Consider the following 21,932-nt stretch of genomic DNA (forward strand, 5'->3'; position numbering starts at 1 on the left):
AAGGAAGAGTCACACATATTTCTTTAAATCAAAAGCTAGAATTGATTAAGTTTAGTGAGGAAAACATTGTCAAAAAAACAAGATAGGCAGACAGCTAGGCCTTTTGCATCAAACGGTCAGCCATGCTGTGAATGCGAAGAAAACGTTCATGAAGAAAATGCTAATTTAGTGAACACCTAAATGATAAGAAAGTGAAACAGACTTATTGCTGATATGGAGAAAGTTTGAGTGGTTTGGATAGAAGATCAAACCAGCCACAACCTTCTGTTAAACCGAAGTCTAATCTAGAGCATAACCCTAACTCTCTTTAATTCTATGAAGGCTGAGAGAAGTGAGAAAGCTGTAGAAGAAAAAATTGAAGCAAGCAGGTGTTGCTTCATGAGGTTTAAGTAAAGAGACCACCATATCCATAACATAAAAGTGCAAGGCAAAGCAGCAAAGTGTTGGGGTAGAAGCTGAAGTGAGTTATCAAGAAGATCTAGGTAAGATAACTGATGAAGGTAACTACACCCAACAACAGGTTTTCAATGAAGACGAAATAGCCTTATGTTGGCAGAAGATGCCATCTAAGTCTATAGGTAGAGAGGAGAAACCAATGTCTGGCTTCAAAACTTCAAAGGACAGGCTGACATTCTTGTTAGGAGCTCAGCAGCTGGTGAATTTAAGCTGAATCCAATGTTTATTTACCATTTCAAAAAGCCTAGGGCTTTTAAGAATTATATTAAATCTATTCTGCTTGTGCTCCATAAATGGGACAACAAAGCCTGGGTGACAGCACATCAGTTTACAGCATGGTTTACTCTATATTTTAAGCCCACTCTCAAAACCTAATGCTCAAAAAGAAAACAAAGTAGATCTCTTTCAAGATATTACTGCTCAGTTACAATGTACGTAATTACCCAAGGGCTATGATGCAGATATACAAGGAGATGAATGTCGTTTCCATGCATTCTAACACAATATCTATTCTATAGCACACACATCAAGAAGTAATTCTGACTTTCAAGTCTTATAATTTAATAAATAAATTTTGCAAGGCTAGATAGATGATCAAAGCAGCCAAAACAAACAGCTGCCATAGATAGTGATTCTTCTGATGGATCTGGAAAAGGGAACAGAAAAGCATCTGAAAAGGAATCACTATTCTAGATGCCATTAAGAATATTTGGGATTAATGGGAAGAGGTCAAAATAGCAACTTTTACAGGAGTTTGGAAGAAATTGACTCTGGCCCTTATGGATGACTTTGGGATTTCAAGACTTCAGTGGAGGAAGTAACTTCAGATGTTGTAAAAATCACAAGAAAACTGGAATTTGAAAATGAAACTTTAAGATGTGACTGAATTGCAGCAATCTTATGATGAAACTTGAATGATACGAGTTTCTTACTATGCATGAATTTACTCTTGGTGAAGATACTGTGAACATTGTTAGAATTACAAAATTACAATCAAGGATTTAAATATACATAAACTTAATTGATAACGCAGTGGCAGGGTTGAAGAGAATTGACTCCAAATTTGAAAGATCTACTGTGGGTAAAATGCTATGAAACAGTATTGTATGCTACCGAGAAATTTTTCATGGAAGAATCAATTAAGTGGCAAATTTTATTGTCGTGTTAAGAACTTGTCACAGTGACCACAGTCTCAGCAACCACTACCCTGATCAGTCAGCAGCCATCATTGTTAAGGAAAGATCCTTCAGGAGTGAAAGGATTATGACTTGTCAATGGTTCAGTCCATTGTTAGCATTTTTAGCTAGTTTTTAAACTAAGGCATTTACATTTTTTTGACATATGGTATTGCTCGCTTAATAAACCACAGTATGTATAGTGTAAACATAACTTTTACATGCACTGAAAAAACAAGAAATTCATGTGATTTGCTTTACTGTTACATTTGCTTTACTGTGGTGGTCTGGAACAGAACCCCCAATATCTCTGAAGTGTGCCTGTAATGATGTTAGTTATTTTTAGCATCTTTCTCATCTACAGTAGAAATAGAAAGTATAAAGCCACATGTATTTTACTCATTTTCATATGCCCAGAAACAAACATGCTGCGTTTCACATTGAAGATTTTATATATCATTTTTTAAAAGAGATTAAACTGGTGCAAGGTTTTGGATTACAACAAACCAATCTAAAATGCTATCAGGTAAGCAATGGAAACGCACATGTTATTAATCAGCAGAACATGTTAATCTATGAGGATACAGGTGTTAAGAACCACCCATAAAAACATCTATTGAAGTGCATTACATATAAAATAGGGACAAAATGATGAATGTAGAGTTAACAATCAGCAGAAAAGATCCAAAATGGATTTAAAATCCACTTCTGGGGGCATTTCTTTTATTCAAAGAAGAATATTTTATATCAGAAATTTCCAAAAGTTTCCCCTTTGGCACCAGTCAATTCAGTTCTACAATATCAAAGACTTCCAAGGATAGCTAGAAAAAACAAATTCATGTAATCAGCCAGTAAAAGCTGCCTGGTTGTGCAATGTAAACTCTGTATTATACTAAGAAAGGAGCTTCTACAAATAAAAGGCATGTCCACTCACTAAAAAATAAACTCTCGATTAAATGAAAATGTCTTATATCCAAATACATTTATAATTGTGTATTACAGTTGGAAGAAATATTTTATTTTTAAAAGCACTTAAAATTAAATATTGGCATATACTTTATCAACCACTACTGATAAATGGCAGATAGTATAAAAAGCACAAACATACTCTTGTATACTCTACGACTTCAGCCTAGTTAACTCCTGAGGTCCACATTAACATCTAGATGCTGGGATTTTGTTGGTTTGTACGAATGTGGCCTGATCATTTCATTATTGATTCTGTACAAACTTTATATTTCTTCAAGACAGTTGTGTATTTTATGAGTCATCTTTTTATCAATTGAGCATTCAAAAATTATGTATAATTTATCTCCCAGTATACTTAACTAAATAATAAAAGGTAGACTTTATTTAGATTTGAAATATTTAGGAAAAATGAAGCATATGTGAAGGAAAACAAATTTTCAGGAGATTTACTCAAGAAAATTGCTATGGTCACACATGGTTTCTGGCATGCCAAAACCAACTTGATGAGTTAATTTACTTAAGATTTGTGTCTTTGTGAATATCATAAATTTGCAATTAGGCAAAAAGAAAAAGGTAGATGGTGATATAGATAGCCTCAGATGCACATAGAAGCTTTAAAACATGTTCTTTCTACATTTTAATGTAGGTAGCCAAGGTATCAAGTTGCACAATAACTTTTTCAGTTATGATACGATCTATGGACCCTATGGCTGGCAGCAGATCAAAGTGTGAAGTCCAGAGTTTCCAATCATGTCAGATGAAGAATCAACAGTGCAAGCTTTTGTAGAATGGGGTGATAACTTTCAGATACTCTGCCTTAAAAATTACAGTAAAAGAAACCTGATTATCATTGGATATTCAAGTAAGGTTGTATAAGAAATATGTGTTTGTTTCTGCTTGCTTAAACTTAAAACACCAGGGATTTCATTATAATTTGCCTAATTCCTCATTCTGTTTGATAATAATACCCAGAAACAACTTTTGTTAATATTTCTGTCAATTATGCAGACAGTGGTAACCATGTATTATCATATTTCTCCAGTTAATTCACTTTATGAGAGAGAAAACATCCACTAGACATTTAATTTTCAGAAGTTCTTCCCAGTTAATATTGAAGGTTCTTATACTAATCAAATGCTGAACATATTCTATGGTAGTTCTTTTACGCCAAAGGCACGAAAATTCTCAAAAGCTACCAGGATGTTAAAACAGTTTTTTTTTTTTTCCAATACTTGTATTTTGTAGATCAGGACAAGCCACCATCTTTAGTACGTGGGACTTAAAAAATGTCCCTCAGCGCTCTGGGAAAATAATAACTAAATATTTTTTAAAATCTTAAAACCTCACCCAAAATCTTCTTGTGGCCCATCTTACTAATTTTTTAAAATAAGATGATCATACTATCCTGAGGCAAAATATTTTCTAGTAATTTTTTTTGCTAAAGTGCAAACTGTTTAAATAATCTTTCTAAAAACATAGCAAGCAGATTGTCATTTCTATAGCAGTAACAGTACTATTACAAGTAAAACAAAAACTAAATGTGTCCTATATGATAGGGCATAGCTTTCTTTTAAGTGGCTTGACTCTCAAGGTGTGTGATGAGACTCATTAAGGCTAGGCTTCCAAAGATACAGTTATTTAAAGGAAACTGGTTAGATGGAGACAATATTCAAAAAAAAACTCAGCATTATGTACTCATTCACTCATTCATTCATTCATTCAATCAGGCCTTCAGTTATTCTTCTAAGAGTGGGTGGAGGCTTTTTCTTCTTGACTCTTACATTCTAGTAAGGAAGACAGAAAAAATAAAAAGTCCAAGAAACAAATTCATAAATATGTAATGCCAAGTAGCAATAAATAGTAGGAAGAATAGATAATGAATAAGAATAGTGAATAGAGATTAAACATAAATGACTATTTGTGACCAAATGGCTAAGGAAAGAAGTCGCTATGTGAGCAGAGACATACTATGTGGCAAGAAGGTGAAACATATTTCTCTAAGGAAAAATAAGTTGAAAATATGCTTAACATATTTGAGAAAAAGCAAAGAGACCAACATGGTTAAAACATATCAAGAAAAAAGAGAAAAATAAGGCATAAAGTTTGAAGGGAGCAAAAACCAGATCATATAGAAGAGCGTAGTTCATGGAAAGGAGCTGGAACAATTTAAGAGATTTAGAAACAAGACTTTTATATTAAAATAATCACACTGACTATTGTATGGAAGAATATACTATGGGTAGAAACAAATATGGCAGAAGTGGGACAAACTAGGAGACGATTACATAATCAAGGCGAGAGATGAGGGATGGTGGCTTGATCAGAGGTAGTAGTAGTGAAGTAAAGAAAATATATTTGGGATATATTTTCAATGCAGTGTCATTTTCTAAAATTGAAAACACTTGGAAAATAACAGAGATGAGTGCAAAGGTCAAACTTTAGCAAAAGCCCTATTAAGGTTATGATAGTTAAGATAGAGGCCTATTAGACATTTGAGTAAGAATGTAAATGGATAGATAGACATGAAAGTATAGAAGAGAATTCCATGCAATAAATTAAAATTTTGAAGTCTTGGATATTTTTAGAGCCACACACCTCAGGAAAATGAATGAAAAGAGACAGAAAGATGTCTAAGTTGTGAGCCCTGGAGCACCGCAACATTCAAAGGCTGCAAAGAGAAGGAGGACTCTTCAAAGGATATTGATACAGAGGAGTCAGTGAGATTGGAGGAAGCTATGAGAATGTGGTGAACCTAAAATCAAGTTCAAAAAAGTTAGCGTTTAAAGAAGGATAGCCTGATTAACTGCTAAAGAAATGTCAAGTAACATGTCCTGTGAATTGGTCACTGGGTCACTGGGCTTGGCAGCATGGAGGCACCATAAACATTAATAAGGTGATTTTTCTTGGAGTTTAGTGGTAAGAAAAATCAGACGTAAGCAGACATCAAAAAAGCTGAAGAGTGAAACATTCAAAGTACATTTGTATTTTGAAACATTAGACTGTTCAAAGTATGTCTGAAACACAGCAATTACAAATACTATGCTATCATTAAAAACATAAGCCTTTAATATTGCATAAAACAATTTGTGTTTTTTAAGTTTTCAGTAGTCAACCAGAAAATTGATTATACTATTAAATACATTATGATGAATTTTGACCAAGAAAAATAAGCTCATATGAAATTGTAATTGATTTTAGGAATGCCAAATTCAATCTTTAATCATGAAATAAGATAACACAGAGATGAAAGTTAAATTTAAGAATATTTTGAATAACTTTTATACATCATACATGACCAGATCCTTTAGGGAATGAACTATATGAACAGTCTCTTTCCTTTTTCAATAATGTCATCACTATCTTCAAAAGTTCAGTCTTTATGTTGCTTATGGTTGAAATATAAAGACTTTTAAATTTCAAATTACTTAGGCTTGGAATTGGCTTTTTTCATGGCCTAACCCAACAAAGGTTTTAGTATTTTTCTCAAAATGTATCTACTTCTTGATCAAACTAGCCCTTCTTTCTGGGCGAGTGTGAGTGTCTTTCCTACCATAATATTCATGAGGACATGGATTTTGTCTGCAGAATTCAAACTCAGATTTCTTCTTCCTGAAAGTTTCCCTAACATTCATAGTCAGGAGCTTTTGCTTCTGTTCTGTTGAGCTTCACTGTACCGTTCTTCGTATTATCCTGCCACATTGCTCTATCTACATGCCAGCACGCCTTGCTTCCCACCAGCGTGCCAGTCCTTCACTATATAAGTCTACGTTCTGTTCAACCTTGTAACTTGATATTACTAGCTGACCCAATAGCCTACTTAGCACATAAGTACCTGAAAATGTTGTAAGAAGTATTTAATTAGTTACTTATCTTGTGAATTCCTCAAGTGGCAGAAAAAGCAATGTGCCTATTCATAATTTATTTGTTTCAATGGTCATAATAAATTTAGTAGTTTATTTTCATTTTAATACTATTTAATTGTTATTTATATATTATTGAAGTAGTTCTATAATAGCCCAGAACAATATTGATAAAGTTTATTAAATGGAGAAATTGTGGAGACTCTGCTTTTGCTGATTTTCTTAGTATTTAAATATTTGTTGTTTCTTAATCTATATTTTCACATGTAGTTTTCTTATTTTCTCAGATAGATATTAACATTTTTAAGATATCTGTTTATTCAATAGCAATAGTAGTGATTAAAAACAGATTATTTCCAATTTAATATCAGTCAGATAAATTAAGAATCATGTAAGGAAATAGCTGAAGTCACAATTAAACTACTATGCTATAGGTTTGTACAAATGCAGTTCCAAAAAAAATGCATGCCTACCCTCACAAAACATACATTTATGTTGGAAAATTAAAATTTATACTGTAGTTGGATAGCAAATTTGTTCATAAAACTCAGATAAACAATTAAAATAAACATTTTTATCTGCAGTAATTTAATCCTCCTAATTGCTGGGAGGCAGTAAGCTAGAATAATATTTTAAGAATCAATTAATGATGTCTCAATTTTTCCTGATTTACATAGCATCATTTGAATAAATATCCTGTGTCTTCAAAGGCAAATTTCATGATGTGGCTGAAGCTGTCCCCTGCTTTCTCTTTTCTTCTCGAAGATGGATTCTGGACCCAAGAGAAAGTACGGTTGTCAGGGATTTAAAGAGCAGAGTTCAGGGGATGGAGGAGAGGCCTCTTTCTGATACTAGTTCTTATGTGAGCCAATCAGCTCTTCAGTGAAACCCTTTTGATCCTCCTATGCGTGTGTGAGATAACTCCCAGAGTCTGTCACTGGCCTTCTTGATGGCTGACGTGCTGACGTTCACTCTCGGTGACATGCAACCCATGATCTTCACGGCGAGAGAACGACCCAGTGCAGGGCCCACCTCCCCTTGCTGACTGATTCATCTCAGCTCTAGCTGGCACTGTATCACTTCAAGGTCTGACCATGGTTCCCACTAAATCTTAAACCTTGATGGCTCACCCTACAGCTTTAGGACAAAAGCTTGCTTTGTCTCTCTGCAAACATTTTCCTTCTGGACACCGACACCTCTCAACTACTCATTAATCAGTTACTTTACACTTTCCCCATCTCTCTGCAAACATATCCCTTCCGGACCGCCACACCCCTCAGCTACCCATTAATCAGCTACTTTACACTTCCCCCACGGGGAATGTGGATATTGTGGTTTCCTTCCATGCACATAGGAACCATCGTTGGGCAAGAAATGGTACCTCAGTCTATCTCATCACTCAAACATGCCTGCACTCTTTGTGCTGGTAGGTTGCCGCACAGCTCCCCATAGAGCGGGATTATCTTCAGATTTCAAAATAGAACTCGGGGCAAAATCTACCATGTTTTTCAAACAACATAGCTAACACATCTCTTCTTCAGAAGTTTAAAACCAAGAAGTGAAATCAAATGTGCCTCACAGTTGCTTCTTCAACCTCTATTCTATTTGTTTCTCACAGTCCGCTGTGGCTGGAGGGCAGGCTGTATATATTTTCCCTGATCTGGAAGAAAATTTCGATACATTATACTCATTCACCCCTTCCTAGGTGGCTTTTGCTTTCTTCTCCTATAGGAATGCTGGTCAGGATGCTGGAGAAATACAAGCTCCCCAAATAAAGAAAAAACAAAAACAATGTTTCTCTATATAACAAGCTATGATTAGAATGAATTCAAGAACATAACTATCTTCAGGGTATGATATTCTGAATTGAATATATTTATATATCATTTATTATGCTTAAGTTTTTATTATATTTTATTTGTTTATATTTGCTTTTTCTTGCCATACATCTGGATTTTACCTTTTTTTTTTTTTTTTTTTTTGAGACGGAGTCTTGCTCTGTTGCCTAGGCTGGAGTGCAGTGGCGCGATTTGAGATCTGAGCTCACTGCAAGCTCCGCCTCCCGGGTTCATGCCATTCTCCTGCCTGAGACTCCCTAGCAGCTGGGACTACAGGCGCCCGCTGCTACGCCCGGCTAATTATTTTGTATTTTTAGTAGAGACAGGATTTCACCATGTTAGCCAGAATGGTCTCAATCTCCTGACCTCGTGATCCACCCGCCTTGGTCTCCCAAAGTGCTGGGATTACAGGTGTGAGCCACCGCGCCTGGCCTTTTTTTTTTTTAATCTCTGATTGCTAGGATATTTTTCTGAAAAAAAAAAAAAAAAAAAAAAAAAAAAAAAAAGAGTCAAACCAAAAGACTTCAAGGTTCTTTTATAGACTTGTTAATCTAAAGCTACACTGTGAATAATTTTATGGCTATACTATTATTTTCCTAGGTGTGGTCTATGGACCTATCGGTTATAAATATTTAATTTGAGATTAATTTTAGCCACCTCTGACAAGGCCATGTTGTTCACGTTTTCCACTAGGAATTATTAAGATTTATATACATAGAGTAACAACTATTATATTTTAGCTTGTTTTATAAATTAGACTAATTAGAGGGTGGAAGCAACAAAATTTTAAAATGGAATATTGGCAGGTTAATATTTTCATTCTGTTATTATTTATTGTATTTAATTTAAACAGTATGTTTAAAAATACTGAGTAGAGCTGCTGAACTGTGCATCATACAGAAAAGAAAAATTTGCTAGTTTTTCTTCTAAATTCAACATAATTATGTCTTTACTCATCATTCAGCTACAAAGCTAAATGTCAGGTTTCTAAAAGACAAAAATAGCTAATTTATTCTGCACTTAAAAGTTCTGGATTTTTCTGAAATATGAAAAAGTATATTAATTATTAGAATTACCTGAAGGTGAAGGAATTGAATTCTTTCCAGTTTTATGATTTTATGAGATTGTAAAATCATTTGATTGACTGTGGTTTAAGAGTTTGTAATATCCAAAGTCATTCATATCCATAGAGTATCTTCTATTTAGGAAGAGGACATTATTTTTCATATCATTATTACCATCTGTAATACTAAACTGCCATTTTTTTTTCAGTTCTCTGCTAGGCATTGTATTAAGGTTATTATATCAAGTCCTAGCAACATCCTTATCAAAGTTTTAAAAATGTACCTTCCAATTCTATAGATTAGAAAAGTGAATGTCAGAGAAATTAAATTACATAAGATTCTTCAGTTAGCAAACAACAACTAGTTAAGATTTCAATCTACATGACTGACTTGAAAACCTATGTTCTCCTAGATATACGTTGTCATATTGTGTCCGGAATTGGTGGGTTCTTGGTCTCACTGACTTCAAGAATGAAGCCGCGGACTCTCGCGGTGAGTGTTACGGTTATTAAAGGCGGCGTGTCTGGAGTTTGTTCCTTCTGACGCTCCAATGTGTTCGGAGTTTCTTCCTTCTAGTGGGTTCGTGGTCTCGCTGGCTCAGGAGTGAAGCTGCAGACCTTCGCGGTGAGTGTTACAGCTTGTAAAAGCAGTGTGGACCCAAAGAGTGAGCAGCAGCAAGATTTATTGCAAAGAGCGAAAGAACAAAGCTTCCACAGTGTGGAAGGGAACCCGAGTGGGTTGCCACTGCTGGCTCGGGCAGCCTGCTTTTATTCTCTTATCTGACCTCACCCACATCCTGCTGATTGGTAGAGCCAAGTGGTCTGTTTTGACAGGGCACTGATTGGTGCGTTTACAATCCCTGAGCTAGACACAAAGGTTCTCCACGTCCCCACCAGATTAGCTAGAAACAGAGTGTTGACACAAAGGTTCTCCAAGGCCCCACCAGAGTAGCTAGATACAGAGTGATGATTGATGCATTCACAAACCCTGAGCTAGACACAGGGCGCTGATTGGCATGTCCACAAACCTTGAGCTAGATACAGAGTGCCGATTGGTATATTTACAATCCCTGAGCTAGACATAAAGGTTCTCCAAGTCCCCACCAGACTCAGGAGCCCAGCTGGTTCCACCCAGTGGATCCCCCACTGGGGCTGCAGGTGGAGCTGCCTGCCGGTCCTGTGCCGTGCTCCCCCACTCCTCAGCCATTGGGTGGTCCATGGGACTGGGTGCCGTGGAGCAGGGGGCCGTGCTCATCGGGGAGGCTGGGGCCGCACAGGAGCCCATGGAGGGGGTGGGAGGCTCAGGCATGGTGGGCTGCAGGTCCCGAGCCCTGCCCCGCAGGAAGACAGCTAAGGCCTGGCGAGAAATCGAGCGCAGCGCCGGTGGGCTGGCACTGTTGGGGGATCCAGTACATCCTCCGCAGCCGCTGGCCCCGGTGCTAAGCCCCTTATTGCCCGGGGCCAGCAGCGCCGGCCGGCTGCTCCGAGTGCGGGGCCCGCCAAGCCCATGCCCACCTGGAACTCCAGCTGGCCCGCAAGTGCCGAGCGCAGCCCTGGTTCCCGCTGGCGGCTCTCCTTCCACACATCCCTGTAAGCTGAGGGAGCTCCGGCCCTGGCCAGCCCAGAAAGGGGCTCCCACAGTGTGGGGGTGGGCTGAAGGGCTCCTCAAGTGTCACCAAAGTGGGAGCCCAGGCAGAGGAGGCGCCCAGAGAGAGCTAGGGCTGTGAGGACTGCCAGCACGCTGTCACCTCTCAATATGGCTAGAATAATCCATGAAAAAATTTTTCAAGGGTATATGATAATGTTTTAGACATTCTATATTAAACCAGTTAATAGGCCTAGTCTACAAAAATGAACTTCTCCATTGAAAAAGTTTGGGAACATATGTGTATTTCAAAGACATCAAACCAAGAGGACCCTTGGTAGGTTGAGGGTTTAAATAAAGCCAAACAAAGAGTGATGAAATCAGCAGGTCTCACTGGGCATTCACTCTTGGTCTAGGAAGCCTTCTCTGAACACTACCTCCTCCCTTACCCCCATGAACAGCTGATCCCCTTTTTGTGTGTGCCAATTATTTGTTTCTCTTTTTTCATTTTTTTAGCGCTTGTCTCTCTCCATTGCAGTTCCTTGTGTTGTAATAACATAACTAAATTAGGCAATTGCTATTTACTTCTCCTACTATTTATTTTATTTCTTGGCCCAGCCCTTTATCCTTCAACCCTAATTAAAAGCTAGTTTCTTTCTGGAGTTTGAGTATCATCAACCGAATCCTAAATGTGCCCAAGAGGAATACATAATGAGCAGAGAAAGACGCTTTATCAAATTTGGGCCACTGAAAACAGGAAAGGTGGGCAATTTAATAAAATCTGTGTTGATGAATTTTCATACTGGATAGGAATAAATGTTTCCTCAATGACCTGTGGGGCTAGATGAACAACAGAGTAATCGATTAATCTGCTTCCTCCCAACCTGTTAGCATTGTTTAAGTTTCCCAAAGCAAGACAGTCACAACTCCAGGTAAAGCTATGATTTGGTGGAGCTGGGTAAATAAGCACTATTGATACAGAGAAGCTTCTTGGCTTCACTCAGGAAGGAATTCAAAAGTAAGCCAGTGGTGGACAAAAGCAGTTTTATTAAAGTGGCATAACTACAGTTCTGTGACTGCTCCTTGCAGAGCAAGGTTAGCCCATAGTCAGTGCACTGAGGGTAGCAGCCTATGGGTTATTGGGTAGCTGGATTTATATCCACTTGCAATTACATCTAAATTAAGGGATAGGTTATTCAGAAATCTCTAGAAAATGGGCAGTAACTTCCACATGTTGCCATGGTATTTGTAAACTGTCCTGATGCTGGTGGGAATGTCTTATGCTGATTGGCGGTGAGAGCAACTAGAGATTGCTTCCAGCACCACTTGCCAGTTCTGGCTGGTTTCCAATCTAGTAGGGAGCTGAGTCCTGCCAGTCTTAGACCTCATTCCCCACTCAGAAATTGGATACACCTCCTTAATTTTAAAGGGGTTGGAAAAAGATGGAGGTCCATCTTCTGTAACTCCTTCCTAATGATTGTATGGCTGTAGTCTCTTTCTAGCATTAAATGAGTAAAAATCTCTGGACATCTGATCCAAGGGACCTAAATGCATGATGCTTTTTATTCTCCAGATCAGAAGGTAAGGTGGGTTGGAAGGCCTCTATCGGCATCGTTTTTACATGGAATTATATTATATGGAAGACACAAACTTTACTAAGAGGTTAAACAAGCAAGGGCCAAAAATTAATAGTAATAAGATACCTAGTAAAGGTACCAGGAAAGGTAAAAACCAGGTGAGACTTAGGAAGGCATTTATAATAGTCAATCAGGTATATTTGGGATCAGTGACCTGGCTACATCTATGTAAACAGGTAGCTTGTTTGTATATTTTTTGGATATTAATCTCAACTTACCCAGAATTACTAATAAATATGCATCAAGTTTTATTAATAACTACACAGACTCCACCTTATTCAGCTAGTAAGTAATCCAACACTAGCCTGTTATCAAGCACTACATTTGTCAGAGGGTGTAGGGACTCGAATTCTTTTTAATGCCTGATCTGTGTTGGTAGCCAGTGATTCTGGGATTTGAGTCAAGTTTTTTAATGTTGACTCATGGATAGCAAATCCACCCCAAGGAGGTTGCTAGTACTATTGCCACTCAGATTCCCAGAATTAAATCTGACAAGACTGGGTGTGCTCAGGGTGGGATGGCCATAGACCTGCCTGTATGAATTATATTGCTTAATTTTTTCTGATACTCCTGGGTCTTATGGGGTTATAGAGGGTGAATTCCAATGGGGCAAAGGTGGCCAATGTACATTCACTCCTGTTCCGATTTTGATATGCAAGGGAAAGCTATCCCTAAAAGAATAGGTGGCTCCTCAGAAATTCAGAAGTAGTTATAGAGTGGGACTTCTTCCCACTCATGGCCGCAAACAAAAATGAGCCCTATTAGGGCACAAATTGAGGCCCTACAGAAATGTGATGTCCATCCTTTGCTGCCAAGTTGGGTCTATAGAAATATATTTTCCTTGCTCCAATGAGGTGGTTAAACAGTCCTTGTTTTCCAGCGAGGGCTGTATTCTCACATTGCCAGATTAGGCGGTTGTTTTGTTCTTGCACTTTCTGATCCAGCAGAAGGCATCACATATAGTTTTCTCTCTTACAAATAGAATCCCATTTACCTCACTGTGGTTTGGGAACTTGGTGACTAGAGCTGGATCAGAGCATCACAGGGGAACCTTCCTTTTTGTATTATCAGGACAATAATGGGTACAAAAAATAGTATCATTAGTACACTGGAGATATAGATACCCAACTTCTCATGTGGAATCCATTAAGTTGGAGAGAGCTCCACCTAACAAGTAGTGGGGTCTAAATACTTTGAGATCACTATGGTTTGTTAGGAAGTCTGGACACATGATTGTAGACTTTTTCTGGATGTGCCAGATGGTGGAGCTCTCTATCCTGGGGATGTTGATGACAAATACAGCAACCATTAAGGTGATTCCCTGACACTATCACTTTTGAAATATTTACTATGAAGTTTTGTTTTCACTTACACTGGATTATATTAATCAGGGGAACAAACAGTAGTCACAGTGGCAGCATAGTGTCTGGTTGGGCCTTAGAGTGGCCTCTATACCCAACAAAGATAAAGGAGGTTTTTCCAAGGAGAAAGCAGTTGGCCAAAGCAATAGAAAAGAAGTATCAGGGAGAAGAGAAAATTCACATTTCACGGCACCAAGTTACCACTTCTGGCTGAGTGTTGATTCTTTTAAATGAGTAGCGGTGGCCCTCCAAAAGTTTACAGGTGTAGGTCGTAGGTCTTCCTTTTGTGCCTGCAGGTACTCAGAAGGAACAGGTTGAATCCTGGAGAGGGGTATCCAGCTAGTAATTCCCTGGAGCTTAACAGCAGTGGGGGTGCTCAACAACCTTCAGTAAGGGCCCTTCCATTTTGGTTGTAATTGTTCGTCAGAGAATACATTTTTCCACGTTTTTAGTAAAACTAAGTCTCCTGCTTGAACAAGGGAGCTATTCTTTTCCTTTGTGTGAGGAAGTAACACTTCATTTCCATATGCCTGAAAGGCCTCTTGAAGCTGGCCTGAATTGATAATATGAGTGAGTATTCCGTGGGTGTCTTCATCAAGTAGCAGGTTTAAAGTTAAAAAGGGTCTTCCATAAGTCATTTCAATGAATGAAGCTTTAAGTTTCCATTTGAAGCCATCCTCTTCTTCAAAAGTGCTATGGGTAGGAGGAAACATCAGGCCTCTGATATCTTTTGCCAGAGTTTTGCTAATGTCCTTTTTAGAACATGAATGGCTTTTTCTACCTTACCTAAGGATTGAGACCTCCAGAAGGAGTGAAGATGGTAGGTAATACTTAAGGCCGAGGAATCCCGCTGGGTCACGTCAGCTGTGAAGGAGAGTTCGTTATCACTTTGCAAACTTTTTGGTAATCCCAAACTTGGGAAAAAATTTTTTTAAGTAAGAATTTGGATACTTCCAGTGTTTTTTCCGCCCCTGTGGGGAAAGCTTCTAGTCACCCAGTGACAGTGTCTATAAATACTAGCAAATATTTTAGTCCACTGTAAGGTGGCAATTGAGTGAAATCTATTTGCCAGTCTTCTCCAGGATATGTTCCTTGGTGTGTAAGTTTGAGTAGTGAGAGGTGGAGTATGGGGTGGCTTCCTGGCTTGTTATAGGCACAGGGTTCACAGGCCTTGGTGAACCTTCTTATAGTCTGGAATAGTTATTTCTCCAATAATATTTGAGAATCTCATCCCAAATATGAAGAATCATGAAAATGCTTAATTATTTCCCACTGATCAGCTTTGGGGAGAGTTTGTTGTTTCTAGCAACCACTCTGAGGGATCATTTTGTAAGCCTTTCTGTTCTGCCCATTTAATTTCCTCAAGTGTATAGCATGGTGCCACTAGCATGGTCAGAGTTCCTGGTGTTAGTGCAGTAGCCTGGAATGCCAGTGTTTCTTTAGCTGTGGCCTTGGCTGCCAGGACAATTATTGGAGGACAATTCCTCTAATAATAGAGGGGTCTCCCTTTTAGTGTTCCCTGCAGCGAATAACTGCTACCTCCTTTTGGAGTTGGAAATGTCTAAAAGTTCCAACATTTTAGAGTGATGTTGTATGAGGGATCTGTTGGCTGTTAATAAGCCCCTTTTCTTCCATATCACTGCTTGAACATGGAGCACCAGGAATCCATATTTGGAGTCAGTAAATATATTGACTCTTAAATCTTTTCCCAGTTGGAGGGCCCTAATTAGAGCAATTTTTCTTCTTTTTGGGCAGAAGTCTCGGTAGGTAAAGTGTTGGCCTCAGTGACTTCTTACTGGCTAACCACAGCATAACTTGCCTTTCTAACGCCCTCATGAATAAGGCTACTTCTGTCTGTAAACCACTCAACACCAGAGAAAGGCAGGGGTTAATCTTTGAGGTCAGGCCTGCTAGAGGAGGAGGTCCATTCTATGTTTCCACACAAGAGTGAATGAATTGAGGATCTGTTTCTTGGGATGTGAAATCTGGCAGCAGGGTAGCAGAGTAGACATACTTTAAGAATAACATCTGGGGTGTTAAGCAGAATGGCTTGATATTTGAGTAACTGGCCCCCCGTTAGACATTGATGTCCTTTTGCCTCTAGGATACTGTGTACTTGATTTTCCAGGCTACTGCACAATTTAAATTGTTGTCCCAAGATAAACTTACTGGCTACTTCTATTAATAAAGCAGTGGTGGCCACAACTCACAAGCATCCTGGCCATCTAGCCACCACCTGGTTTAGCTGTTTAGAAAAGTAAGCCACTTGTCTGGGATTATACCTGAGTCTTTGAGCTATAATACCCAAAGCTCTCCCTTGTTTTTCAGCCACATAGAGGGTGAAAGGCTTTTCTAAATTTGGAAGTCCCAAAGGAGGGGCTGTTCCCAACTTTTCTTTTAGGGTTAAAAATACCTATTGACAGGTATTATCCCAATTCAAAGGCTCATGATCACTGCTTTATAGAGCTTCATAGAGTGGTTTTGGCATGAGCCCAAACCCAGGAATTCAAATCCAATGAATACAGTCATTTCCAAAAAGGCTCGTAACTGTTTCTTCATCTGAAGGGGCTAGAGTGCCAGGATAGTCTCTTTTCATTTTTGGGCCAAAGTCCTTGTCCCAGGAATGAGCATAAACCCCAAATATTTAACTTTCTGTATAGAAATTTGAGTCTTGTGTGGGGATAATTAATACCCTTATTTTCCAAGAACATTAAGGACCTGCACTGTGTTCCTGTCACAGTCTTCCCTAATAGTGCTGGAAATTAATAGGTCATTCACATATTGCAACAGGGATCCATTACTTTACAGTAGTTCCCTTAACCCTTTTGCCAATGCATTGCCAAAGAGATGGAAACTGTCCCTAAAACCCTGGGGAAGGACTGTCAAGGTATGCTGAGATGCAGCACGAATGTCTGGATCAGTCCATTCAAAAACAAAAATATACTGGGATTCTGGAAGTAAAGGTATGCAAAAGAAGGTGTCCTTCAAGTCTAATACTGAGAACCAATTAGCATCTTCAAGGACTTGGGTCAATATTGTGTAAGGATTAGGAACTTTTGGGTGGACTAGCACTGCTGCCTCCTTAACTTCCCTCAGATCTTGAACAAATCTATAATCCCAATATGGTTTCTTTACAAAAAAAAATGGGAGTGATACATGGGGACTGACAGGATTGTAGTAATCTGTACTTTAGAAAATTTGTTATCAGGGGCTGGATGTCCTCTTTGTTTCAGGTCTCAAAGGATTTTTTTTTCCATGAATAATTAACATACAGTTTTAAAATAATCTGGACTGGGGGTACATTAACAGCTCTACCAGTACCTTTCATATTCCAAACAGAGCTGTTTAGTTGAGAAGCAATATGTCATGGAATAGTCCTGTGTGTGTGTGTGTGTGTGTGTGTGTGTGTGTGTGTGTGTGTGTGTGTGTGTGTTAAGGCAAGCACTTAGAGCCAGGAGAAGTGCCTCTTCCTGCCCTGTTGTCTTCTCATGAGGCTCTCCAAATTGAACTATGACCTGTAATTGGGAAAATAAGTCTGTTTTCAGTAAGGGGATAGGGCACTCAGGCATAAGCAGAAAACTATGAGAAAATGTATGGTCGTCCATGGTGGAATGAAGGGGATAAGCGAATGCCCTAAATTTTGGCTGGCCATCAATCCCTGTTATGGTAATGGAGTGGGAAGGCAGTGGCCCTAAGTAGTGGGTTAGAACTGTGAAGGCTGCTCCCATATTCAATAACTCAGTATTTTTACTTTCCATGTCAATTGTTGCTTGAGGCTCCTCTGTGGAGATGGTAATGTGTACAGTGAGAGGTGTAGAGGACCTCAGGCTCTGTCAGTCCTCTGTTCTCTTGGTTATTATGGGTCTGAGTGGCTCAGACTCCCTTTTAAGCCAGGGGTAGTCCTTCCTCCAGTGGCCTTCTTGCTCACAGAAGGCACACTGATTTTGGCCCAGGGCCCGGTGAGTCAGGGGCTCTTGTCTGGGCACTCCAGATGCCGATCTCGAAACATTTCCTCAGGATAGGTAAATCTGAGGTAGCAGAGCACTTAAAGCAACTGCTAACAATTGCACTTTTGAGTTATTTATTTTGGATTTTATCTCTTCCTCCCCTCTACCCCTATTGTTGTAAACTCCAAAGGCCATGCTTAAGAGTTGGTTCATGGGGGTTTGGGGATCCACTGCTGCCTTTTGTATTTTCCTCCTAATGTCAGGGACAGATTGAGTATTAAAATGTGTGTCCAGGAGAGCTCATCCCTCTGGGGAGTCAAGGTCTACATTAGAATACTTCCTGAGTGCCTTAACCAAGCAACCCAGAAACAGAGCCGGATTTTCATTTCTCCCCTGACTTCTCTAACTTTGTCATAATTAATTGCTTATCCACACAATTTTTCATACATTCTACTAAACAAGTTAGCATGTAATTTCTGTGTTTGAGATCTTGGGAAACCCTCTGGTAATTCCACTGACCTACATCTCCCCAGTATGATAAATGTCATGGCCTTGGTTGTGAATGGCCACTCCATCTGCACTTTTATGGCCAGTACCTAGAATTTTTTTGTTTCTCTTCTTGGTACAGCAAGTGGATAATAATATTTGCAACCCATGCCAAGGTAAATCAAAGGACATGGCCAACTTAATAAACTCTTCTGTAAATTTCCCTGGATCCTTTGAAAACCAGCCAAATTTCCCCTTGCATAAAGCCAAATTGGACATGGAAAAAGATGTGTACACTCTGTGTTCCCCCATCTCCACTGGCTACCGCCCACAATGAACACAGCTTCAATTTTAAGGGCTGATATGGGACCCACTCCTGGTGGTACTGGTTGGGCTGATTTCCTCAGGCAGTGGGAGCTATAGGCTAGGGCTAGTTATGTAAGGGAGATGGGTACCTGATCGCCTTGGGTTGGAATCCTGTGCAAGATAACCTGTGGGTCCTCTCTCAGAATTAGGGCACTGAGGAAGCTTTGAAGGGAGTGTAGACCTTCTGGGGGAGCAGCTAGGAGACAGTCATCTAGGATATCTGAGACAACTTCGAGGTGCCTGGGAGTATCATGAGCCAGACACATCATACAGCTATCCTGTAAGTCAGAATCCTGGTAGAAAGTCATTAAAGCCTGCAAATAAGGAACTTCTCCCAATTTTCCTTCTCCTTTTACAGAATAAGTCTAATTATAAAATAGCATTATAACTTTAAAAACCTTGTTTAGGCAAACCTCTTGGTTTTCCAATTTGTATTGGACCCAAGCAGTGTTGCAATAGAAAATGTTTTTTTTTTTCCTCTTTAGACCATCTAATCTGAAGTTGCTCCAGTTGCCTAAAAGACACACTAGTGGCAAATCCTCTAAGATGCTCGCTGTTGTATCCATATGAAATAAGGTTCTCTACAGAAATTGTTTTTAGTTTGCCTAAGTCTAATGAAAGCCTAGTTATTTTCCGTTTTAAATTCCCATCTTCTGCAAAGAAAGTGTAAGTATAAGTAACAAAGCTCTACAAAAATGGATTATGCGCTATGAGTGGGCAGTGGAATGATGAGTCTAAATGCTGTAGAGAGAAAAGCAAGCATCTTAGTTTTCGCAAAGAGGGACCAAAAGAAACAGAAGGTGATTGTGGAAGGGAGAAAGGGAAGGGGTGAACAATATTATTCAAGGGGGGACGTTGAAGACCCTGACTTGCCACGGAATTCTCCCAGTAGCAGAGAAACTGAAAAGAAAACCAAAAACCCGGGCCCCTTTAACCAAGATGGGCTTGAACAAGGCAGTTTATTGGACAGAAAGGAAGACAGCACAAGGGAGGGGCCCACAAATGGCTGTTAGAGAAAATAACAACTTCTAACTTCAGGCCAAAAAAGGTGAGACCAAGATTCCCCAAGGGGAATGGGGAAATTCCCCTCAATTCTAGAGGGAATGTCAGTGCTGAAAATGCTGGAGCATCCAGTATGGTGGACAACAGTACCATGGCCAAAAAATCCAGAGCAACCAAGTAAGAGCCAATGAATGTCTCCTCACCAAAGGCTGAAAACTCCAGAACATCCAGTGGGGGCTAACAATGAGCCCCAAATGCCAAGTTGGGGTCACAAAACCACATAACTCCAGTGTCCTGGAGTCAACAAACTGGGGCACTTCTCACAAATAAAGGTCCTGCCTTAAATATTTGTCAAAATAATAGCTTGCAGGGGGTGAAAACAAAATTACTGCAAATGAAACACACAACCAGGGCAGAAAATAAAATGGCTGGTGGAATAATAAAATGGCATTAGAGAATAAAGGATTGAGGGATGGAGCAAAATGTGCCTCTGTCCAGGGTGCCCAAATGATGGGGGACTTTAAATTGACCACCTAGACAGAAGTTCTGTTTCCTGGTTCACCTGATATTGAAGGGGGTGGCAGACAGGACACTCACTTGCAAGAGCCAAAATGGTGCCAAGCAGTCTCCAACATGAGAACTGGGTGATGGTCTCCTCAGGTACCCCCCAGCTTGGATAGGCTCAGCTGCCATGGGTAGACCAGCATGCAGACCCGTCACCCACCGGCCATAACAGTGAGTCCTCCACAAGGCAGCAGTACTGTGGCCTAGTACTGTGGCAGCTTGGCTCCACCACCTGCCAGGAAAGATGATGGCCCTGAAAAGAGCCTTTGATTAGGGTTCCGGCTCTTCAGTATTAGCAGCTCTTTGATGTTACAGACTCAATACTACAACCCTCAGAGCTTGGGTTGCCAGTTGCCTTCCTGCTTTGCTGACCATCTCCTATTGCTGACATCTCATCATTTGTCCACTCTCCCTACCTCACTGCCTTTTGCCACCTCTTCTCAAGCTACTGGTTGACTTGCCAGTGATGTCGGGCAGCTTCTTGGCTTCACTTAGGAGTGAATTCAAGAGCAAGCTCATGGTAGAAGTAACCAGCTTTATTGAAGTGGCAGTGTTACACACAGTTCTGTGACTGCTCATTGCAGAACAGGGCTAGCTTATAGGCACTGCACAGAGAAAAGGAGCCTAGGGGTACTTCTATGGGTTTTAGGTAGCTGTATTTATGCCCTCTTTTATTTACATGCAAATTAAGACATGGGTTATTCAGAAATCTCTAGAAAATGGCCGGTAACTTCTGGGTGTTGCCGTGGAATTTGTCAACTCTCGCGGTGCTGGTAGGAATGTCTTATGCTGATGGGCAGCAACAACAAGCAGAGGTTGCTTTCAGGGCCCCTTGTCAGTTTTAGCCAGTTTTCAATCTGGTCCGGGAGTTAAGTCCTACTGGTCCTCTACCTCGCTATGACATCACCATCACCACAGAGGAAATAAATGTTAAATTACATTTTAATTAAAATCAGAAAAATATATTTTGTGGTGTGTGACTGGCCAGAGAATGTCATAACTGCATTTGCTTACATCTCTATCCCATTCTATAGCTTGAGATCTACTCTAAAACAGACACTGAACCAATCCCAGCACTTACTATTTGGCCTAAATCAGGGTAAGGGTCCATTAAATATTTTAGAATAAATATGTAGCGAACCTACTGTTTTATCCCCACATTTACTAAAGAATCATAGTTTTCTGCTTTTATTAAAAAAGTTCAAATGAAGCCTCACTCAGAATAATAAAAGGCTGAGAAGAGTGCGTTATTTATTTTGGGGATAAGCACACAATTTCTCTTTTTTTCCAACAATTTTTTGGGAGGACTTTCTCGTAAAAAACAGATAGCCTGCTAGACAAATTATAAAAGAGCTATAACACTCAAAATTTCCTTCAAATTTTCATTGACCTGTAAAAGCAAATGAGTATATGCATTTTTTTCTACAATCACATGCATCTTTGTTTTAATAGAATAATTTTCAAATACTTTACAATAATTTTTTCATAATGAAATCCTGGAATGAAATTCTAATATGTATAAGTAATGAGAGCAGTTCAGAAACTCAACAGAGAATTTTATTTACTGAGGGAAAATACTTCTTTATTTGCAGAAGGCTTGGAATAAATATTTAAAAGTACAAA

General features: G+C 39.3%; 1 non-coding gene across 1 annotated transcript; it reads right to left on the reverse strand.

The window, feature by feature from the left end:
• Positions 1-21,611: 21,611 nt before the first annotated feature.
• Positions 21,612-21,673, reverse strand: LOC115832595. The gene has a single exon (XR_004028120.1). It is a non-coding gene; the product is annotated as a U7 small nuclear RNA (small nuclear RNA).
• Positions 21,674-21,932: the final 259 nt, after the last annotated feature.

Source organism: Nomascus leucogenys, chromosome 22a (assembly GCF_006542625.1).
Source record: "Nomascus leucogenys isolate Asia chromosome 22a, Asia_NLE_v1, whole genome shotgun sequence".
NCBI lineage: Eukaryota > Metazoa > Chordata > Mammalia > Primates > Hylobatidae > Nomascus > Nomascus leucogenys.